At 37.1% G+C, this 20,431-nt stretch overlaps 1 protein-coding gene across 6 annotated transcripts in view; it reads right to left on the reverse strand.

The window, feature by feature from the left end:
• Positions 1–20,431, reverse strand: part of FRS2 (fibroblast growth factor receptor substrate 2) — a 117,202-nt gene that overhangs the window by 22,785 nt on the left and 73,986 nt on the right. For 2 of the 6 annotated variants that reach the window (XM_032347065.1, XM_032347064.1), the window contains 2 exons: positions 10,374–10,431; positions 3,791–3,895 (listed from right to left, as the gene is read on the reverse strand). The exons of 1 other annotated variant lie outside the window; for it this stretch is intronic. The gene's annotated coding sequence lies outside the window, so the exon portion shown is untranslated. Of the gene's footprint in view, positions 1–3,790; positions 3,896–7,088; positions 7,114–10,373; positions 10,432–20,431 lie in introns of those variants that run through there. 3 more of the 6 variants (XM_032347061.1, XM_032347062.1, XM_032347063.1) reach the window with 2 other exon arrangements.

Here is a 20,431-nt window from a genome sequence, read left to right on the forward strand (position 1 = left end):
TCATTTTTCTTCAATCCGTTTTCTTTCCATTCTTCAGACTTGATGATTTCCATTGGCCCATCTTCATGTCTGCTGACTCTGTTCGGCCTACTCATACATGCTTTTGAATCTACTGAATTTTTCGATTTAGTTATTACACTTTTCAGCTCCAGAACTTCTATTTGATTTCTTTTTGTTTTCTCTTTATTGGTATTTTTGTTTTCCACATTTTCCTTTAATTCTCTGAGCATCTTTAAAACCACTGTAATATTACTATCATCAGGACTTTTTCAGGGGCAATTTCTGCTGTTTTATTTTTTTCCTTTAAATGGCCCATTCTTTCTTATTTCTTTGTATGCCTTGTGATTTTCTTGCTGAAAACTGGACATTTTAACCTAAAAATAGGTAGTTCTGGAAACTAGATTCTCTCCTTCTCCTCCCTTTTGCTGTTTCTTGTGATTGTTCTTATTATTTATTTATTTTTAATTTGTTGTAGGCTGGCTCTGTGCCAAGAGTCAGTCTGACATGTGCAGTTAAGGTCCTGTCTTCTCAGATCTTTTCTGGGCCTTTTTCTGGACATGTGAGGTCACCTTCAAATTTTCCCTATACATGCAGTTGTTTTTGAATATTGTAGTCTTTAATGTCTGTTTCCCAAAGGGAAAAAAGAGAAAAATTAATGGGGCAAAAGAAGGTGTTAGTCCTTAAAATCCTAGAAGTCACTTTAGCTGGAGGGGAGGGGCTTGCAACAATGGGGGTTGCAACAACAAAGCTGGTTGCCCACTTTTTTTTTTTAAATTAACATATAATGTATTTGCTCCAGGGGTACAGGTCTATGAATCATCAGGCTTACACATTTCACAGCACTCACCATAGCAATACTCTCCTCAATGTCCATAACCCAGACACCCTATCGCTATCTCCCCACCCATCAGCAACCCTTAGTTTATTTCTCGAGATTAAAAGTCCCTTATGGTTTGTCTCCCTCCCGATCACGTCTTGTTTCATTTTTTTCTTCCCTACTCCCCATCAATTTGCCTCTCAAATTCCTCATATCAGAGAGATCATTTGATAACTGTCTTTCTCTGACTGACTTATTTTGCTGTATACACACACACAATGGAATACTATGCAGGTAAAGAAGATGTGGTCCATCATGTTTTGATGGACATCTAGGTTCTTTCCATAGTTTGGCTATTGTGGACATTGCTGCTAAAAACATTCAAGTTCACGTGCCTCTTTGGATCACTACATCTGTACCTTTAGGGTAAATACCCAGTAGTGTGATTGCTGGATGGTAGGGTAGCTCTAATTTCAATTTTGAGGAACTTCCATACTGTTCTCCAGGGGGTCGCCCACTTCTTTTGTGTGTACCTCTGTGACCAGAAGCAGCAATCAGTGACCCAAGTATAGATCTCTGACATTTGGAAAAGATGATCTTTTTTGCCTATCTTGGCTCTCACAAGCTATGTGGTAAGCTGCACTGGGCTGGGAGGAAAAGATGGGTAGCTGTGCTAAGAGCTGAAGCTGACTGAAATTAATCGCAATTTATAGCCAAGCCTGCTGGTACATGCAAGTCTCCAATAACTTCAATAACTTGGAAGTACCAAAACAGCTATAAAAGATTCTGCCAGAGCAACTGTTGCCTAGGTAGGGAGATAGATTACTAATGCTTCCTATTCCACCATACTTTTTGAGTATCAATATATATTCACTTTTACCATTTTATTTCCTCGATTATCAGCAATGCCAAGTATTGTGAAGTTTTTACTTGCTTTCACTGTTTATCAATGCAAATATTCAGCATGTCAGTCTTGTGTCAGGGATTAAAAGACTTTATGGGCTTTTTTTTTTTTTTTTTGTTAAGATTTTATTTATTTGATAGAAGACACAGCGAGAGACGGAACACAAGCAGAGGGAGTGGGAGACGGAGAACCAGGCTTCCCACTGAACAGGGAGCCTGATGTGGGGCTCAATCCTAGGACCCTGGGATCATGATCTGAGTGGAAGGCAGAAGCGTAACAAGCCACCCAGGCGCCCCTATGGGCTTCTTTCTATACAAAAACACATTCTAAGTTCCTAATAATTGATATACCACAGCACTCCTGGAATGAACATAACCTAAATAGGTGTCCTACATTTGACTCTGAAACATGATTGCTTTAGAGACTATCCATGACTTGTTAACTGTTTTTGATTTCTTCTCACTAGCAAAAGACTTAGAACCAAAAGGTGATTTGGAGGTAGTGAGAAGAAGGAGGTAGCTATAGACACTATATGGAGCTATAATCTTGTTGTAACATGTAAGTTACTTTGTAAAATAGGTATATCAGATCAACTATGACTCTATACTCAAGAAGAATACAATGATTTTGTCAGGAAAATTATCAAGAAGCTAAAAATTATACTAAATATTATCTAGTAACACCTTATTTTTCTATAGCAAACTGATTTTAAAGTCTTCATTGTACACTAGACATAGATTCACTTGGATTATCTCAATCTATACAACCACTCTATGAAGTAGGTACTATCATTATTTCTATGTTCCAAATGAAGAAACCAAGACTTGAAGAAGTTAGGTAGCTTTTCCAAGGTCAATAGCTAATAAGAAGAGCCAAATTAAATCCAAATCTGACTCTAAAGCCTAAGCTCTTATTAATTACTATTTATAAAAAGCTTAAACCAGTGCCTAGTATACAGTAAGCAATTAGTAAATGCTAGCCACTGAAATAATAACAAAAATTTATTTTAAAACAATGTTTTAGATGGCAGTCAGTCAACCATTCTGTGCCTAAATTTCCTCATTTATAAGATTAGAATACCTATTTCACAGAGTTATTGTGAAAAAACAAACAAATTCTAGCTATCAAAACACTAAGAAAAATATATAGTGTTTAAAAAGACAAGGAATTATTATATCACTGCTACAGGTAAAATCCTGTCTCTTGTATTACAAAGGAGCCTTTTCCACTATAAGCATAGAAGCCTAAAAGTTAAGCACTATCCTCATAACAAGAATTATATTAATAAATTTAGTAAAGCTGTCTTAAATTATTCCAATATGATTCTTGCAGAATGACAAGCAAAGAGAACACTGAACTCTATTCATGAGTGTGATTATAAATTTGGTGCTTAGGAAGGTATATTTGCTCTTGCAGTTCACTAGCACTGAGGGTGAATTTGGCTTATACTACAGTAGTTCTGTTCAAATGCAGCCAGGACAGAATATCTATAGTTAGAAGCATAGCAATATAACTCTAAAATTGGGGCACAGCTAACTGCCACATTTAATTACATTAAAACAATCAAGAGAATGACATTCAAAAAACTTGTTCTTTATGTCAATGGTCTGCCTAGTTATTGGGACATATAGGTTTCCTGATTATTCTTAACACTGCTAAGGACTTTTTATTCTTTATATTACTCTGACGAAGAGCTAAGAAACAAACAAAAACAAGCTAAGTGGAGAGATTTCTCAGTATATTTCCGCTAGTCACCAAAACCAGAGCCATTCTATGAAAAGTAAGGACACCTGCAACATAGTTTCCTTGTTAGCTGAAAACTGAAGTACCATAATCACACACACACACACACACACAAGTACCCAACTATTTTTTAAGCATCTATCCATGAATATGGTTGTATCTGCATATTCTTAAGTCCATACACGGAGATTTTTCTCCCTTTAGGTTTTTTATTTTACTAGGGTTGGTTATTTACTAGTAGTTGGTGAACTAGTTTGCAATTCATAGCCATCTAACCACACCACCCTCCTTCTTAAATTCTTCAAAAAATCAATTACATTACTTACACACTTCATTCAATATCTGGTACTTTGTTTTCTGGAAACTCTTTATGTCTAATCTAAATTCCTGGTACTGCAATTTAAACCAGATTCCTCTCATTTCTGTTTTCTCTGTAAGAGATAAGTAAAACCAGCATGATCAAGGAAAATTAAGCACATACCTATGTATATTTAAACTGTTAACAATTCATTTTCCTGTGGATAAATCTAAAATATTAACAAAGTAACATTTCCTTATTTCAGATATAGTTGTTTGACTGAAGCTAGCAAAAAATTACTTAGTAGGTAACAATAATTTATAAACAATTATCAATATTAAGGAGAGAATAAAAAATAAAAAATTGAGTTCATTCATTTTTTCCATCTTCATACTGAAACATTCAACAAATTATTTTCTGAGCACCAATTCTCTTTGCCAGACACTGAGTTAAATGCTAGAAATAAGATACAGACATACTCCCTGATTTCAAGGAGCTTATTATTTGGTGAAAGAGGCAGACAAGAAAATGAAAACGTGATTGAGTTACAAACCCATACACAAGTGCCATCAAAACTGCTCACAGCAGAAGCAAAGACAATTGACAGGAGGCCTCCTGAGAAAGGTAACCTCTAAGTCGAGTCCTAAAAGACTGAAGGGAGATTGCTAAGGCTAGGACAATCCAGATCAAGAAGAGTGCAGGCAAAAGCATGGAAGCATAAAAGGACATGGCCTGCTCGAGACGCAGCAAATAATTCTTTACAGCTGGGATGTAGGGTATGCATGGGAAAATATTAAGAGATATGTAGAAAGGCAGGCTCATGCCATTTCGTGAAGGGTCAGTTTGCACTTCCATAGTTCACGTTCTCACTTATAATCGTACAGATGCCACTAATATCTTACCAAAATACTGTCCTATATAAGCAGAAAATCTAGCGTCCATACAAGGAGAATTTCTAATTCCAAAGAATACAATATTGATGTTTTACTGTCTATGACACCCAAAGTCTAACCTATCAATCACAGTATCCACCTATAAACATAAGCATTCTCCCAACAGCACCTAGACTTGCCTATAGATACTCCTTTGAGACCTAAAAAGTTACCCACTTTAATCTCATATTTCACATTGAATTGGAAAAAGTCCTTTTCTTTTTTTTTAATAATTTTCTTTTTTTAAAAAAAATTATTTATTTATTTGACAGAGATCACAAGTAGGCAGAGAGGCAGGTAGAGAGAGTGGGGGAAGCAGGCTCCCTGCTAAGCAAAGAGCCCGATGCGGGGCTCGATCCCAGGACCCCCGAGATCATGACCTGAGCCGAAGGCAGAGGCCACCCAGGTGGCCTGGAAAAAGTCATTTTGAATCATGCACTTTAACTTTTAAGAATGAAATGAAAGAATCTATCGCTATACCTTAACCATTTATCTACCTATCAACAATTTTAAGTGTGCACTTAGCAAATACTCAGAAAATGATACTAAAATGGCTTGATAAAAATAAAACAAGAGAAATTAAAATGGAAGATTATATAAAAGACCATTTTGCCTTTAATTATACTGGTCATTATTCAATCCTGGAGTATAACCTTGGAATATACTTATACCCAGAAACACTGGTGATAAAAATTATACAATGGGGGCGCCTGGGTGGCTCAGTTGTTAATTGTCTGCCTTCAGCTCAGGTCATGATCCCAGGGTCCTGGAATTAAGCTCTACATCGGGATCCCCGCTCAGCAGGAAGCCTGCTTCTCCCCCTCCCACTCCCCCTGCTGTGTTTCCTCTCTCCCTGTGTTGCTCTCTTTCAAATGAATGAATAAAATCTTAAAAAAAAAAAAAGAAAGAAACTTATACAATGAAGTCTGTCCATAATCTCTGACCTAAGATAGAAAAACACAACTACAGATGTACAAACCCAGCAGATGAGTCACTCTGCCTTAGCTAACTCAACAACGTAATCAGTACCAATGGCAACAATCCGAGCACCTTCAATCATAGGAAAAAGTATCATTAACCTTGGGAACTCTCAGAGAAACTCTCAGTTTAGTACTTTACGCTGTCACATAAAAATATGTACAAGGAAATCAAATACCATCCTCCAGTAACATCAAAGTGATAACATTCTATGTAACAGGTCACAGAGCTCTCTCCACTAAAAATCCACTAGAGAAAAATGACATGTAATTTTAAGATAGCAATAAGAAAGTATAAGGCATTCTCCAGAAAATATTTATCACTAACTCTGAAAATTGGAATAAATATATGTCATCTTACAGATATAGTGCATTCAATTTTCTCTAAGTACTGTGTATCAGAATTCCATGTTCATATTCTTCAACTCTGTCATTTCCACATATTAATTCATACAACTGTGCCAAATTAACAAATGATTGCTTACCCTCATAATAAACCTCTAGTTTATACATAATAAACCTCTAGTTTATACATTAAACCTCTAGATGTTTATACATCTATTCCTAATAGAGAATAATCCACTATCCCAGACTGAACTCTACCATAATAAATATCCAACCTATGAGGTTTCACTGAACAGAGCAAAAGTAAGAGGTAAAACCCAAGTATGAATTTTACAGTATTTTGCTTATTAGTAGTGTACACCAAATAGTTCTTAAAAAGCATCTGGCTTAGTTCTGTAAACAACAAAACACTAAAGGCAAGCCACTCTAACTTCAAACTTCATATTCCATATGAAACTTATTCAGTATCAATCAAGCTGTAAACATCTACAAAATAATACAAGCCATGCAAGGAAATCTCTAGGTATCTTCACTTTGTCTTTTATATGCTTAACCTAGAACTAAATAAACATTAATGAAGGATATCAGAAAAGGAAATAAAGTGGTAATTTTCAAAACTGAATATTTAAATGTATAGGTAGAATATATCATAAATCTGTATTTCCAAACACAGGTGGGTACCATGCTAGTACTAGACTCACATTAAAAAGCTAAATATTGATTTGTGTATATAAAATGTACACAATCTGCCTAGGTCAGGCAAATGCTAAGCAACTCTAAATAACCCTGAAAACGAACTGCTTCATGAATAGCTCATCAGTTTCTGCATTTAATTCAACCTAAGATGCTCTTAAACATGTTCTCAAAGGAAAATAAGCCTGATTATTTTCTTATTTTAGGGTAATGCATTCAAAATTATTGTTATAATCTAGCATTAAAATCACCTGATTCAAGTACGCCACTTAAAAAAAATGGCTGGTGTGTGTGTGTTTTCTAGCACTCTTCAACTTCACAAGATGCCACCCAACACACAAAGCTAACCAGAAATATTTACATTAATATTTACACCTACCCATTTGATGAGCTTCTATGGGGTCATTAATAAGCATTGTTTAAAGAACACCTAATGACGAAAAAAAAATGTTCACGGTATAAAGTTAAGGAGAAAAAAAGGAAACAAAACAAAACAAAACAAAACAAAACAAAAACCTGTTCTCTTAAAATGCAATATGGTACCCTGGACTGGATTCTGGAACAGAAAAAGGACATGAGTGGATAAAGTAGGGTAGTCCAAATAAAGTCTGTAGCTCATAGCATTGTGCCAGTGTTAATTTCTTAGTTACATAAGATTAACATTAGGGAAGGCCAGGTAAAGGGCATGTGGGAATTTCTGTACTATCTTTCCAACTTTTCTGTGATTCTAAAATTGTACTGGGGGGGAAAAAAAAGCTCATGTTAAAAATTACTCTCTGTGCCCAGTAGCAAATATAAGAGGCTTCTCATTTTAAAAAATAACATTCACACTTATTTTTCTCTCTCCCACCCCTACACACAACACCTAAACCCAGAAAAAAAAGACTAGACCAGAATACACTAAAATATTAACATTTGTTCACTGGTGGCAGAATGAAAAGCAAATTTTTCTCTTTATATTTTCTATAGTGAATTGCTTTTATAATCAACAACTATTAACTAAAGAATATACAAATCAATACTTCATTAAAAACTTCTTTTGAAAGAAAAGCTATAAATGTCAAAGCAGAGCCCAAAGGCAGACTGCATACAAAACAGGTTAGGGCAGAGTGTGAAGAATGCAGTGGCCAAGGGAAACTGCCAGGAGTATTTAAGTAGGCATAACCTAATTAGTAAATGCTGGAAAACTGCCAACACACAGAACTTAACATCCACTCTGAGGCTAAAGGTGTTCACAGCCAGCAGAGTTATGCTCAGAATTCACACGTCTTAGAGGAATGTCCTGAAAGGCTCCTGTAATACTAAGAATTTGTGGAGATATATGGCTTGAGTTTGTTTCAAACAAAAATAATGCAGTTGGGGGTGACTGGCCAGCTCAGTTGGTGGAAGATGTGACTCTTGATCTAAGGGTTGTGAGTTCCAGCCCCACAATGGGTACAGAGATCAGTTAAACAAATAAAATCTTAAAAAAAATAAATAATAACAATACAGTTGGACATCTGGTATACAACTGGCCACTGAGGGCTTCCAGAAACATTCTTCAGTACTATGATGTGCTCTTTAAATATTTCTCCTCTATCTTTAACTTCTCCAGCACCTTCCTACAACCTATGCCCAACCCTTACTTAGCTCTAAGGCCTAAAACTGTCACTCCAGAAAGATCAGGATCTAGAGACCACTGGGGTTACATAATCAAATCCTATTTCAGACATCTGAAAGGTATCACGAAAATTATTATTCTGATACCCTCAGGGCAAAATATGTTCTAGAAGTCCATTAAGCAATAAGAGGGGAAACTAAATCAATAACAAATGTTTCCCACTCTAAAATGACAAAATCAAATACATTTTGTCCCTTAAAGGAGGAAGTGCCAGTGGAATCAAACAGACTGCATTTTGATAGAATTTCTTCCAAGCTGTAATGAGGCTGATTAACCTGTATCAGGCTATCTGTCCCTACTAAACTAGCACTGTATGGCCAGTTCCGGGTTTGTGTCATTTTTTAAAAAAGTTTTTTAATTCTTTGTTTATAGTCACCCTCATTCTCAGTTGGTAGTACAGCAGGTCCTAGAACAGTCACGTAAACATGTATGTGCATTTTTTTTTTTACCTTCTAAGTCCTTGAGGACTCTATAATCGGATAACTAAGCCTATTAAGAATAGGTGCAAAATATAACCCTGCACTCAGAGACAAAGGAACATTTTATGTTAAAATGCATGGTATTTACTTCAAGGGCTTTATTACAACAATTTTAACTGTTAGAAGCTTTTTTTGCTTACTTTCTAGTCCTAGTTATGTTTAAGAAAATAGAGGCGGCCAGAAAAGATCCTTAGGTATGGAGGCCACAGTAACAATTATTTATTATTGTTTATTATTTATTATTGTTAGTATTTTGTTATTATTGTCAATACCAATGGAGATACACACTGTTTTTCATCGAAGCTAAGACACAACTGAGTTTAAGGCTGATATTTTATAGACCACTAAGAAAAGAACTATGACATGCCACTGATTTTAAGATACACCTAAATTTCTACTAATAAAATTGGAAAAAGTCTTAGAATCAATGAAGTACAGCATACAGTCAATAAAAACATTAAACTCATTACAAATGACACTAAGGGACCTGTGTTAAAAATCCTTTCCTTGCTCCTTCCCAGATGCTAGAAGATAGTTACAATGAAGTGACAGGATTTCAGAGTGTCCAAAACCAATGTTCTTTTGAGCCTTGGTAGATACTGGTCTCAAGAACAATCTTTCAGGACGGACAGTTGGGAACTATTTCCTTCATTCTTCAAATGGACAAATGAAGTGAAAAAATTAACCAAAATTTTACTAAAAGCCAAATTTAGAATTTTTAGTTTCTCCATCTACCACTTTAATTAACAAAGACAATATGCACTCTTTACCTAAAGGTTTCATGGTTTGTTTTACATCAGTTTTTACCTTGATCTTAAACTAAGGATATCAATCACACAAGGTCAAGGTAATCCTGAAGAGCTATCTTCAAAACTACAGCTCAGATCACTGGGGTTATTCCCTTTGAGCACAATTTACGATAAAATATAATTTTAAAGCAATGGTGAAATCTTTCTTTTTTAAGGGCAAGTGCGGAGAAACAAATGTCTACAGAATTTCTAAGACGTTTTACTCTGTCTCACTTTCCCAATATTATTTCACCAGCACTGGCTGAAAGCTATCACTTTAACTCCTTTTAAAAAAAGAAATCTGTGAACTTAATTAATTCAACAGTTAGCTACAAAGAATATTAGTCTCATATAATTAGGTACATGTAACATTCTTGTCAAAGCCTCTACATGCCAACTGCAAATGGTGAATTCTCAAACTAGAACCCTGCTAAATAAGGCAGAATGCAGTGAAGGCAAGATCTTAATTATCGCATAATTGATAAATGGCCTACAACAGCTCTGCTGTCTTAATATATTTTAATATACCATATCAAAATCTAAAATAAAAGGCTTTGCCTTTAAGCATGCTAAATTCCTCCAGCAAAAGACAGTATCAATCTCTGATAATGCCAGCAAGGCAGGATGACAGAATGAAAATACCATGGGCTTTAGGGCAACAGAAATCTGAACTCTTACTTAACCTTTCTGAATTTATGTTTCCTCATAGGCAAGTTAAAAACACCACCACTACCTACCTCATATGGTTGTTACAGGTCTGGAGGAGGTGGCAGTAATAACAGTTGGGGGCAGGGTCTGAATTAGGGTAGTGAACAATGAAAATGGAGAAAGATGGATTAGAGCAAAATACAAACATGAGCATCAATAACATTTGATGACTGATTAAACTGGGAAGGAAAGCAAGACTCAAGGAATGTACACATTCACTGACCTGGGCTGGGGAACACAGGGAGAACACAAGGTTTAGAGAAACAGGTAAGCTCAGTTTTGAACACATTGTGATGCCTATGGATATCCAAGTGGGAAAGAGATCCGAGCTGGAGAAAGAAATCTACATCATCAACTTATGGATGCAAGGCATGAGACAAGATGAGACTACCCAGTGAAAAGAAAAGTAAGACCTACAGAAACTCAGAAATACCAGTATTTAAGGAGACTGCAGAGGAAGGGAAGTCCACAAAAGAGACTAGACAGGCACTGTACAAGAACCCAAAAGAAAATCTCGAAGAGGGTGCTATCACAAAAGCCTAGGAAATACAATGATGCAAGGTGAGATGGGGTAAGAAACAGTCTCACTGGAAAGACTGCAGAAACCACGTAAAGTTAGTTTGAAGAAAAGAATATTTAGCAGTAAGGATAAGCAGAGCAGAAACAGTCAGCTGTCATCAAATTTCTTTCTGTTTCAAGGAGTAACAGACTTCATTTACTCCTGAAACAGAAATCAGACCAAAACACAGAAGTCTGTGAGAATAAAACAGATTTCATCTTCTAAAAAGAATTGCGTTTCCAGTCACTAGCAAGGTTCAACAGATTCCACTACTGGTCAAGAAGGGGATGAGATGACTTTGATCTTTCTTTCAAGTGAAGTAGTTTCCAAGGACTAAACTAAATCCGAATACCTGCAGCATTAAAAAAACAAAGAGGAAGATACAGCAAAAAGGTTCTTTAATATTTAGTAATATAAAGTAATGGTTCTATAAAGTTTTAAAAATCATTTCCAATTAATTCTAAGTAAAACACATAAAAAAGAGAAAGGCGTTTTTTAAAAGATTGATTTAACTTAGAGAGACAGCGTGTGCATGTGAGCAGGGAGGAGGGACAGAAAAAGAGGCAGAGACTCCCTGCTCAGTGCAGAGCCTGACGTGGGGCTGAGTCTCATAACCCAGCGATCATGACCTAAGCTGAAAATCAAGGGTCAGACCCTAACTGACTGAGGCACCCAGGGAACCTTAGAAAGGCATTTTTAACCTTGTGAGTCCAAAGTGGAACATTTAATATGATATAAAAACTTTTAGAAAGTTGTCCCAGATGGTGGCATAGGAAGAGCCTGAACTTACTTCCTCCCATGGACACACCAAATCTACAGCTACCTATAAAAAATTCCCACTAAGAAAGAACTGAAAATTAGCCATCTGAACAGCTCCCCCAAAAAGGGATAAAAGGGCTACATCAGGTTAGGTAAGTGAGGGACAGACATGGTCTCACCAACTATTCTACCTCCTCACCCCGACCCCACAACTACCCACAGCAAGTCATCTCACAGTCTGAAGCCTCTCCCCAGGGAATGAAAAGTCTGTGCCTCACTTCAGACACCCCAACCCTTGGGACCTACACCAGAGACAAGTCCCCAAACCAAAAGGGTTTATGTCCAGGGGACCTGGAGAGCTGTGAGGTTCTGAGGTACTCCTTTTGAGGGACTTGTGTATGGACTCACTTATCCTTGGATCCAGTGCAAAAGCAGCAGTTTGAGAGGTAACTGAATTATATGTGAAGGAGATTTATTTACTCATCTTAAAAGTTATCTGCTAGAGAAGCAAGAACCAGTTGGGAGTGTCTTTGGGCAGAGAGGTACCAGCAAGTGCCATTTTTGTACTCTCCCTCTACCTTTCCATGGCAGGCAGGCACATGCAGACACAGCCTTGCCAAAGCCATGGGCATGCCCCACCCCCAAAGTTCTTTCCTTGCCTTGCTAAAACTGCAGGCTTATTCTACCCTTGGCACTCTCTAGCCATCTCATAAAACCCACGGGTGAGCACAGTCCATACAGTGGATGCCCCTTGACCACCTGGCCCCAGTAGCCAAAGGGGCTTGTGTTTCTGGGCTCCACAGGACTATAAAAGTCAGAAAGACAGTTCTAGGCAGGTTATTACACCCAAGGCACTACACAAACAGCAAACAGAAACATACCCTCGGTACCAAGAGGTACAGGCTTCAGCTCTACCACACACTTATTACAGAGGTTCTCTCAGGAAATGTAAGCAGGGAGGCACCATCTGTGTGCCCTCCCTGGGCTGCAACACAGATCACTGGTACTTCCCAGAAATGAGCTTACAGACTCCTCTGAAGCCCTGATTTTTCAACTGTGGCCCGGAGGATACCTCCAGAACTGCTGGTCTGGAAGTTAGCAGGGTTTATGACTACAGTCCCTCAGTATTGTATATATTTGCATACTTTAAAAGCCTGGCTTCCAACTGGCCTGAAACCAGGTACTGATTGAGATCATTCCCTCTGGAACACTGGCAGGTCTTGGCACATCCTCATCAACTAGGACCTGTTGAGAATAAATCAGCCTACTCAGACAATCACAAAGGTTTGAGAAACAACCAAGAGCTAGAGCAAGGTTGAACAATAGGTTCATCTAGGTTCATCATCTACACAAGGCCACTCCTTCAAGACTAGGAGAGATAGGTCATTTACCTACTACATAGAAACAAATGCAGAAGGACAAGCAAAATGAGGAGACAAAGGAATATGTTCCAAATGAAAGAACGAGATAAAGCCCCAGGAAAGACCTTAATGAAACAGAGATAAGTAAGATAATTTACCCGATAAAGAGTTCAAAGTAATGGTCATAAAGAAACTCACCAATCAGAAGAAGAATGAATGAGCACAGTGAGAACTTCAGCAAAGAGGCAGAAAATATAAGAAAGTACCACACATTAAGTCACCAAGATGAAGTATATGCTAAACTGAAAAACACAGTAAGGAGGGTTCACCAGCAGACTAGATGAAATAGAAGAAAGGATCAGTAACCTGTAAGACAGAGTAGTGAAACTCATCCAAACAGAGCATCAGTTGGGGCACCTGGGTGGCTCAGTGGGTTAAGCCACTGCCTTAGGCTCAGGTCATGATCTCGGGGTCCTGGGATCGAGCCCCGCATCGGGCTCTTTGCTCGGCAGGGAGCCTGCTTCCCTCTCTCTCTTTCTCTCTCTCTGCCTGCCTCTCTGCCTACTTGTGATCTCTGTCTGTCAAATAAATAAATAAAATCTTTAAAAAAAAAAAAAAACAAAAAAAAACCAGAGCATCAGTCAATCAATTAAAAGTGAGGAGAGCTTAAGAGACTAGTAAGGCAAAATCAAGCAAGCCAACACTCATATTATAAATGTCCCAGAAAGAGAAGAAAGAAAAAGGGGCAGAAAACTCATCTGAAGAAGTAACGGCTGAAAGCTTCCCTAGCCCAGAGACAGAAACAAACATCCAGGTATAGGAGGCACTAAGAGTTCTAAATAAGATGAGCCCAAAGCAATCCACCCCAAGACATATTATAATCAAAATGTCAAAAGTTAAAGATAAGGAATCTTAAAAGCAGTAAGAGAAAAACAACTTGTTACATTCAAAGGGAACCCTCATAAGACTGAATTTTCAGCAGAAAATCTAAAGGCCAGAAGAAAGTGGCATGATATATCCAAAGCGCTGCAAGGAAGAAAGTTCCAATAAAGAATATTCTACCTAGCAAGGTTATCATTCAGAATTAAAGGAGAGATAACAAGTTTTCCAGACAGGCAAAAGCTAAACGGACCTTATAAGAAATGTTAATGGGACTTATTTAAACTGAAAAGAATAAGAGAAGAATAACTAATAAGAAAACACAAACTAAAACTCTCATTGGTAAAGGTGAAAATATAGTAAAGTTGGTAGATTAACCACTTATAAGCTAGAATGAAGGTCAGAAGACAAAAGTAGTAAAATTAATTATAACTATGATAATTTGTTAAGGCATCCAACAAAATAAAAAGATATAAAATAGAACATCAGGGGCGCCCAGGTGGCTCAGCTGGTTAAGAGGCTGTCTGCTTCTCTCTCTCCCCCCTCCCTGCTGCTCTGCTTATTTGTACTCTCTCTCTAGCTCTCTATCAAATAAACAAATAAAATTTTTTAAAAAATGACATCAAAAAACTGTAATAGAGCCACAAAAGACACTGAAAAAAAGTCTAAACACAACACTAAAGAAAGGCATCAAAACACAAGGGAAGAGAGCAAGAGAAGAAGAAAGGATGAGAGAAGAACTGCAAAAACAGCCAGAAAAGAATTAATAAAATATCAATAAATACATATCTACCAACAATTATTTTAAATGTAAGTAAACTAACTTCTCCAATCATAAGACAAAGAATGGCTGAATAGACCTTTTTTTTTTTTTTTTTTTTTTAAAGACTCATCTATATGTTGCCTACAAAAGACTCACTTCAAATCTAAAGACATAAAAATTGAAAGTGAAGGGATGGGAAAAGACATTCCATGCACATGAAAATGGAAAGAAGGCTGGTGTAGCCATACTTTGATCAGACAAACCAGACCTTAAAACAAAACATGTAATAAAAGACAAGGGTATTACATAATAATAAAGGGATCAATCCAACAAGAAAATATAACATTTGTGAATATTTGTGCACCAGCATAGGATCACCTACATATAGAGAGAAACTATAATAGGCCTAAAGACAGCAATCAACAGCAATACAGTAATATCAGAGGATTTTATATCCCACTTGTATCAGTGGATAGATCATCCAGACAGAAAATAAAGGAAACATTTATTTAAATGATACATTAGACCAGATGGACTTAATAGATACATACAGAGAACATTCTACCCAAAAGCAGCAGAATACACATTCTTTTCAAGTGCACAGGGAACATTCTCCAGGATAAATCATATCTTGGGCCACAAAACAAATCTTAACAAATTTAAGATGACTGAGGGGAACCTGGGTGGCTCAGTGGGTTAACTGTCTGACTTCATTCAGATCATGATCTCAGAGTCATGGGGGAGAGACACAACGGAGGTGGGAGGGATGTCCCTGCTCAGCAGGGAGTCTGCTTCGCGCAGGGAGTCTGCTTCGCGCTCTCCTTCTGCCCCCTCCCCCCAGCTTGGGCACTCTCTATCAAATAAATAAATAAAAATCTTTAAAAAAAAAGTTAACAGGAGCGCCTGGGTGGCTCAGTGGGTTGATCCTCTCTGCCTTTGGCTCAGGTCATGATCTCAGGGTCCTGGGATTGAGCCCCACATCGGGCTCTCTGCTCGGCAGGGGGCCTGCTTCCTCCTCTCTGCCTCCTCTCTGCCTGTGTCTCTGCCTACTTGTGATCTCTTTCTGTCAAGTAAATAAATTAAAAAAAAAAATTTTTAATAAAAAAATAAAATAAATAAATAAAAATAAAAATAAAAAAAAGTTAACAGGACTGAAATAATAAACCTCTTTTTCAACCACAATGGTATGAAACTAGAAATCAGTTAAGAAGAAATTGGAAAGGGGCGCCTGGGTGGCTCAGCGGGTTAAGCCACTGCCTTCGGCTCAGGTCATGAACTCGGGAGTCCTGGGATCGAGCCCCACATCGGGCTCTCTGCTCAGCAGGGAGCCTGCTTCCGACCTCTCTCAAATAAATAAATAAAATCTTTAAAAAAAAGAAGAAGAAGAAGAAGAAGAAATTGGAAAAATCACAAATGTGTGACAATTAAACAACATGCCATTGAGCCACCAAAGGTCAATGAAGATATTGAAGAGAAAATTTTAAAAATACCTTGAAATAAATGAAAATGGAAATTCAACCATCCAAAATCTGTGAGATGCAGCAAAAGCAGTTCTAACAGGGAAGTTCACAATGATACAAGCCTACTTCAAGAAACAGAAGAACTATCAATCTAATTTCATACCTAAAGGAACTTGGGGGGAAAAAAAGAACAAAGCTCAAAGTTAACAGAAGGAAGGAAATAATAAAGACCAGAGCAGAAATAAATGAAAGAGAGACTAAAAAATACAACAGAAAAAGAAAAAAAAAAATCAATGAAACTAAGGTTTAGTTCTTTGAAAATATAAAAAAAACTTTAACCTAGACTCACCAAGAAAAAGGCTCAAATAAAATTAGTAATGAAAGAAAAGTTACAACTGACACCACAGAAATACAAAGGATCATAAGAAACTACTGAATGAACAATTATGAACAATTATAATCCAACAAACTGGACAAAGAAAAAATGGATAATTTTAGAAACACAACTACCAAGACTAAGTCAAAAAGAAACAGAAAATCTAAATGGACCAATTACTAGTAAGAAGATTGAATCAGTAATGGAAAACCTCCCAATGAACAAAGGTACAGGGCCAGACTTCAGTGGTAAATTCTACCAAACATTCAAAGATGACATTAATACATATCATTTTCAAACTCTTCCAAAAAGCTGAGGAGGAGGGAATGCTTCCAAACTCATTTACAAGGACAGTATTATGATGTATTAAAACCAAAATCACCACAAAAAAGGAAGTTACAGGCCAATATCCATAATGAACATAGATGCGAAAATTCTCAACAAAATATTAGCAAACCGAACTCAAAAATATTAAAGGATCGTGCATCATGATCAAGTGGGATTTATTCCAAGGATGCAAAAATGTTAAAATTTGCAAATCAAGCAATATGATACACCACAATAACATGCTAACAGATGGAAAACAGACTCATATCATAACTTTGTGGTGTATAAAATATCAAATTATGTTGTATACCTGAAACTAATAGATTCCATGCCAATTTTACCTCAATTTAAAAAAAAACTTTTTGGGCACCTCTGGCTGGCTGAGTGGAGCGTGCAACTCTTGATCATGAGGTTGTGAGTTCAAGCCCCATAATGAGTGCAGACATTATTTTTAAAAATAAAATCTTAAACAACAACAACAAAAAACACCTTGTAAGCCTTAACCAATTTTTATGGTTGATTTTTAGCCATAATAATCCTGTTTAATGTCATCAAAACCTATCCAACTGAGTTTACACAACTTCTACTACTAAAAAAGTAATTTTTTTCTCTTCTTTTTAAAGCCCAGGCACATGAGTTTGTTTGTTGGCTTACTTGTTTTTAATGGCAGAATTTAAAAGTTATTTGCAATTCTGGCCATTTTCCATTTGACCCTCCGGAGCCACTCTGCTCTGCTCCCTGAAAGCCTAACCTGCATGGAATGCCAACAGACCAGGCCGGCTATGACTCCATTCCACCCATAGCTTTTCTTATGGCTCCTATCAGGCAACCCCCTCCTGTAAGTATGGTTCTTGCTGGTTCAGGTACTCATCTGCTTCCCTGTCCCTCTCAGATCTAGAAGTGGTAACAGCTTCCTGCTATTGCTAACTAGCCTGCTCATCTTTCTTGCTGGTTTCCTTTAATGTGCCTACACTTTGCAAATAAGCCCATCACTGAATTCTTTTCTATTATACTTGTCAGTGTCCTGTTTCCTGCCAGAACCCTGACTGATACAAGCTGCTACTGATGTTTTAAATACAGTAATTATGTATTGCCCTCTAGCCACTGGAGAAAACATCTTATGAGAAAAGAGCCATGGTCACCAGCTTTTACATTTCTTACTCAAACCAATTAAAATACCTAAAAATAGAAAATAAAAATTACCAACCTAAACATAATTAAAAGGGAAAAAGATTTTTTATGAATTTTTAGGATTAAAAAATCTCTTTAACTTTATTGAATTTTATTATGATTAATAACCCCAAATCTTGTAGTCATCCTTGACACTCTCTCACTTTCCAATCTATTAATCCTTTTCAATCTATCTTCAATATACCCCAATTTCAAACACTGCTTACCCTCCCTACCACTGAGTCTCTGGTTTAAGTTACCACCATTTGAATTTTTGAAATAGGTTTCTAATTAATCTCTGCCTCTGCTCTTGTCCTGGTCCAGTCTTTTCTTAACAGAGCAACCAGATTAATTCTATCAAAAAGCGTTACTGAAATTTTCTTCAATGGTTAAAAAATCATGACTCATACATAAAGTAAAATAATATATCCAAGATATTATTTTTCATTAATTAATAAGGGAGTCATTAAAATGTTACAGCTGGTTCAAAGAAAAATTCCAAGAACTACAAACACACAAAGAACAGGGAATTCTGGTGTAAATCTACGAAGTGATATAGAATGGGTCTATTTTACAGGGCAATAATCAATTGTATTCTGCTAGACACAATTTTAATTTGCACTCCTATGAAAGAGAATTATGTACTTCTTTAGCAGTTTTCTGCAAATTACAGAATTGTATAGTAGTTCAAAGAAAATGAGACAGAGATAAACCCAATGGATGAGCAAGATAAAAACCTGCTTATCGTTTTCTGCCCATTTCAAAGTTGTTCACAATTTTTCCAGACAAAACTTTGCAGGTTTCCTTCAATTCCCCTAAAAGTCAAAAATTAAAGAACTTTTTTTTTTTTTTAAAGATCTTATTTATCTGTTTGACAGAGACAGATAGAGGCAGAGGCAGGCAGAGAAAGAAAGAGTGGGAAGCAGGCTCTGTGCTGAGCAGAGAGCCCAATGCGGGACTCGATCTCCGGACCCCGAGACTATGATCAGAGCTAAAGGCAGAGGCCCAACCCACTGAACCACCCAGGCGCCCCAAATTGAAGGACTTTTTAATGGCCTGGACTACAAGATCCCAAATATTTTAGTATTGTTCCTTGCCCTTCCGGCTCCCATTACAGATTTCACATACTAACTCTCCCCCTCCACATCTGTTCCAGCCACACGGGCCCCCTGGCTGTTTCTGAAGACAAAAAGCAGGCTCCTACTTCAGGGACTTTGCAACCGTTGTCCTGTCAAAAACCGTCTTCCTCCATATGATATCCTTGCTCCCTCACTTACTTCAGATCTTTACTCAGATCAACTTATGAGAGAACTTTCCTGAGCACCTTATATGAAATACGTAAACCCCTATATCAAAACAGTACTCCCTTTTTTCCTTTTCTTTTTCTTACACTGCTATATTATTCTCAAATTACTTATTTCCAACTAGCATGCTACATATTGACTTATTGTTGGATTCCCTGCTTCTTTCCTCCACAGACAGCACAAAATGTAAACTGCACAGGAAAGCAAAGACTTTGTTTTCTTCACTGCTATCTCCCCAGTATCTAGACAGTGCCAGACACATACTATATGCTCAGTAAGCTTCAGATGAATGAATACATAGGTACTGAACAATGGCTAATGTTTCACAATTACAACATACTTACTAATAAATTTCATCCTGAATTTCTTCAACATAAAATACAGCAATAAAACTACAAACAAGGGGCGCCTGGGTGGCTCAGTGGGTTAAAGCTTCTGCCTTCAGTTTGGGTCATAATCTCGGGATCTTGGAATCAAGCACTGCATTGGGCACTCTGCTTAGCAGGGAGCCTGCTTCCCACTCTCTCTTTGCCTGCTTCTCTGCCTACTTGTGATCTCTGTCAAATAAATAAATAAATAAAATCTTAAAAAAAAAAAAAAAAACTACAACCAAGGGGCAGCTGGGTGGCTCAGTCATTAAGTGTCTGCCTTTGGCCCAGGTAATGATCCCAGGGTCCTGGGATCAAGCCCCACATCAGGTTCCCTGCTCAGCAGGAAGTCTGCTTCTCTCTTCCCCTCTCCCCCTGCTTGTGTTCCCTCTCTCATTCTGTCTCTGCCAAATAAATAAATAAAAGCTTAAAAAAAAAAAAAAACTACAACCAAATAATCTTACATTTTAACTAATTAACATGTTACTTAATAGTTACTTTTTAAGATTATTTTTTTAAATGGAGCTCAAAATGTATTACTTAGATTGGTCTGAACCCTGACAGTTATTTCATGAAAAATGCTTTAAAATTTAGCAATACGGTACTACAAAATTTCTCTCAGAAGCAATGTCATCCCATGGCTGTCAAAATGAGCAACTATACTCACAAGACTTGGGTGGCACCAGATGTCCTCCTTCTCCTACTACACAGATTCAAAGACTGTCATTAGGACGGCAGTTACAGCAGAGGTGATACCTGAA

This window comes from Mustela erminea, chromosome 6 (genome assembly GCF_009829155.1).
Source record: "Mustela erminea isolate mMusErm1 chromosome 6, mMusErm1.Pri, whole genome shotgun sequence".
Lineage (NCBI taxonomy): Eukaryota > Metazoa > Chordata > Mammalia > Carnivora > Mustelidae > Mustela > Mustela erminea.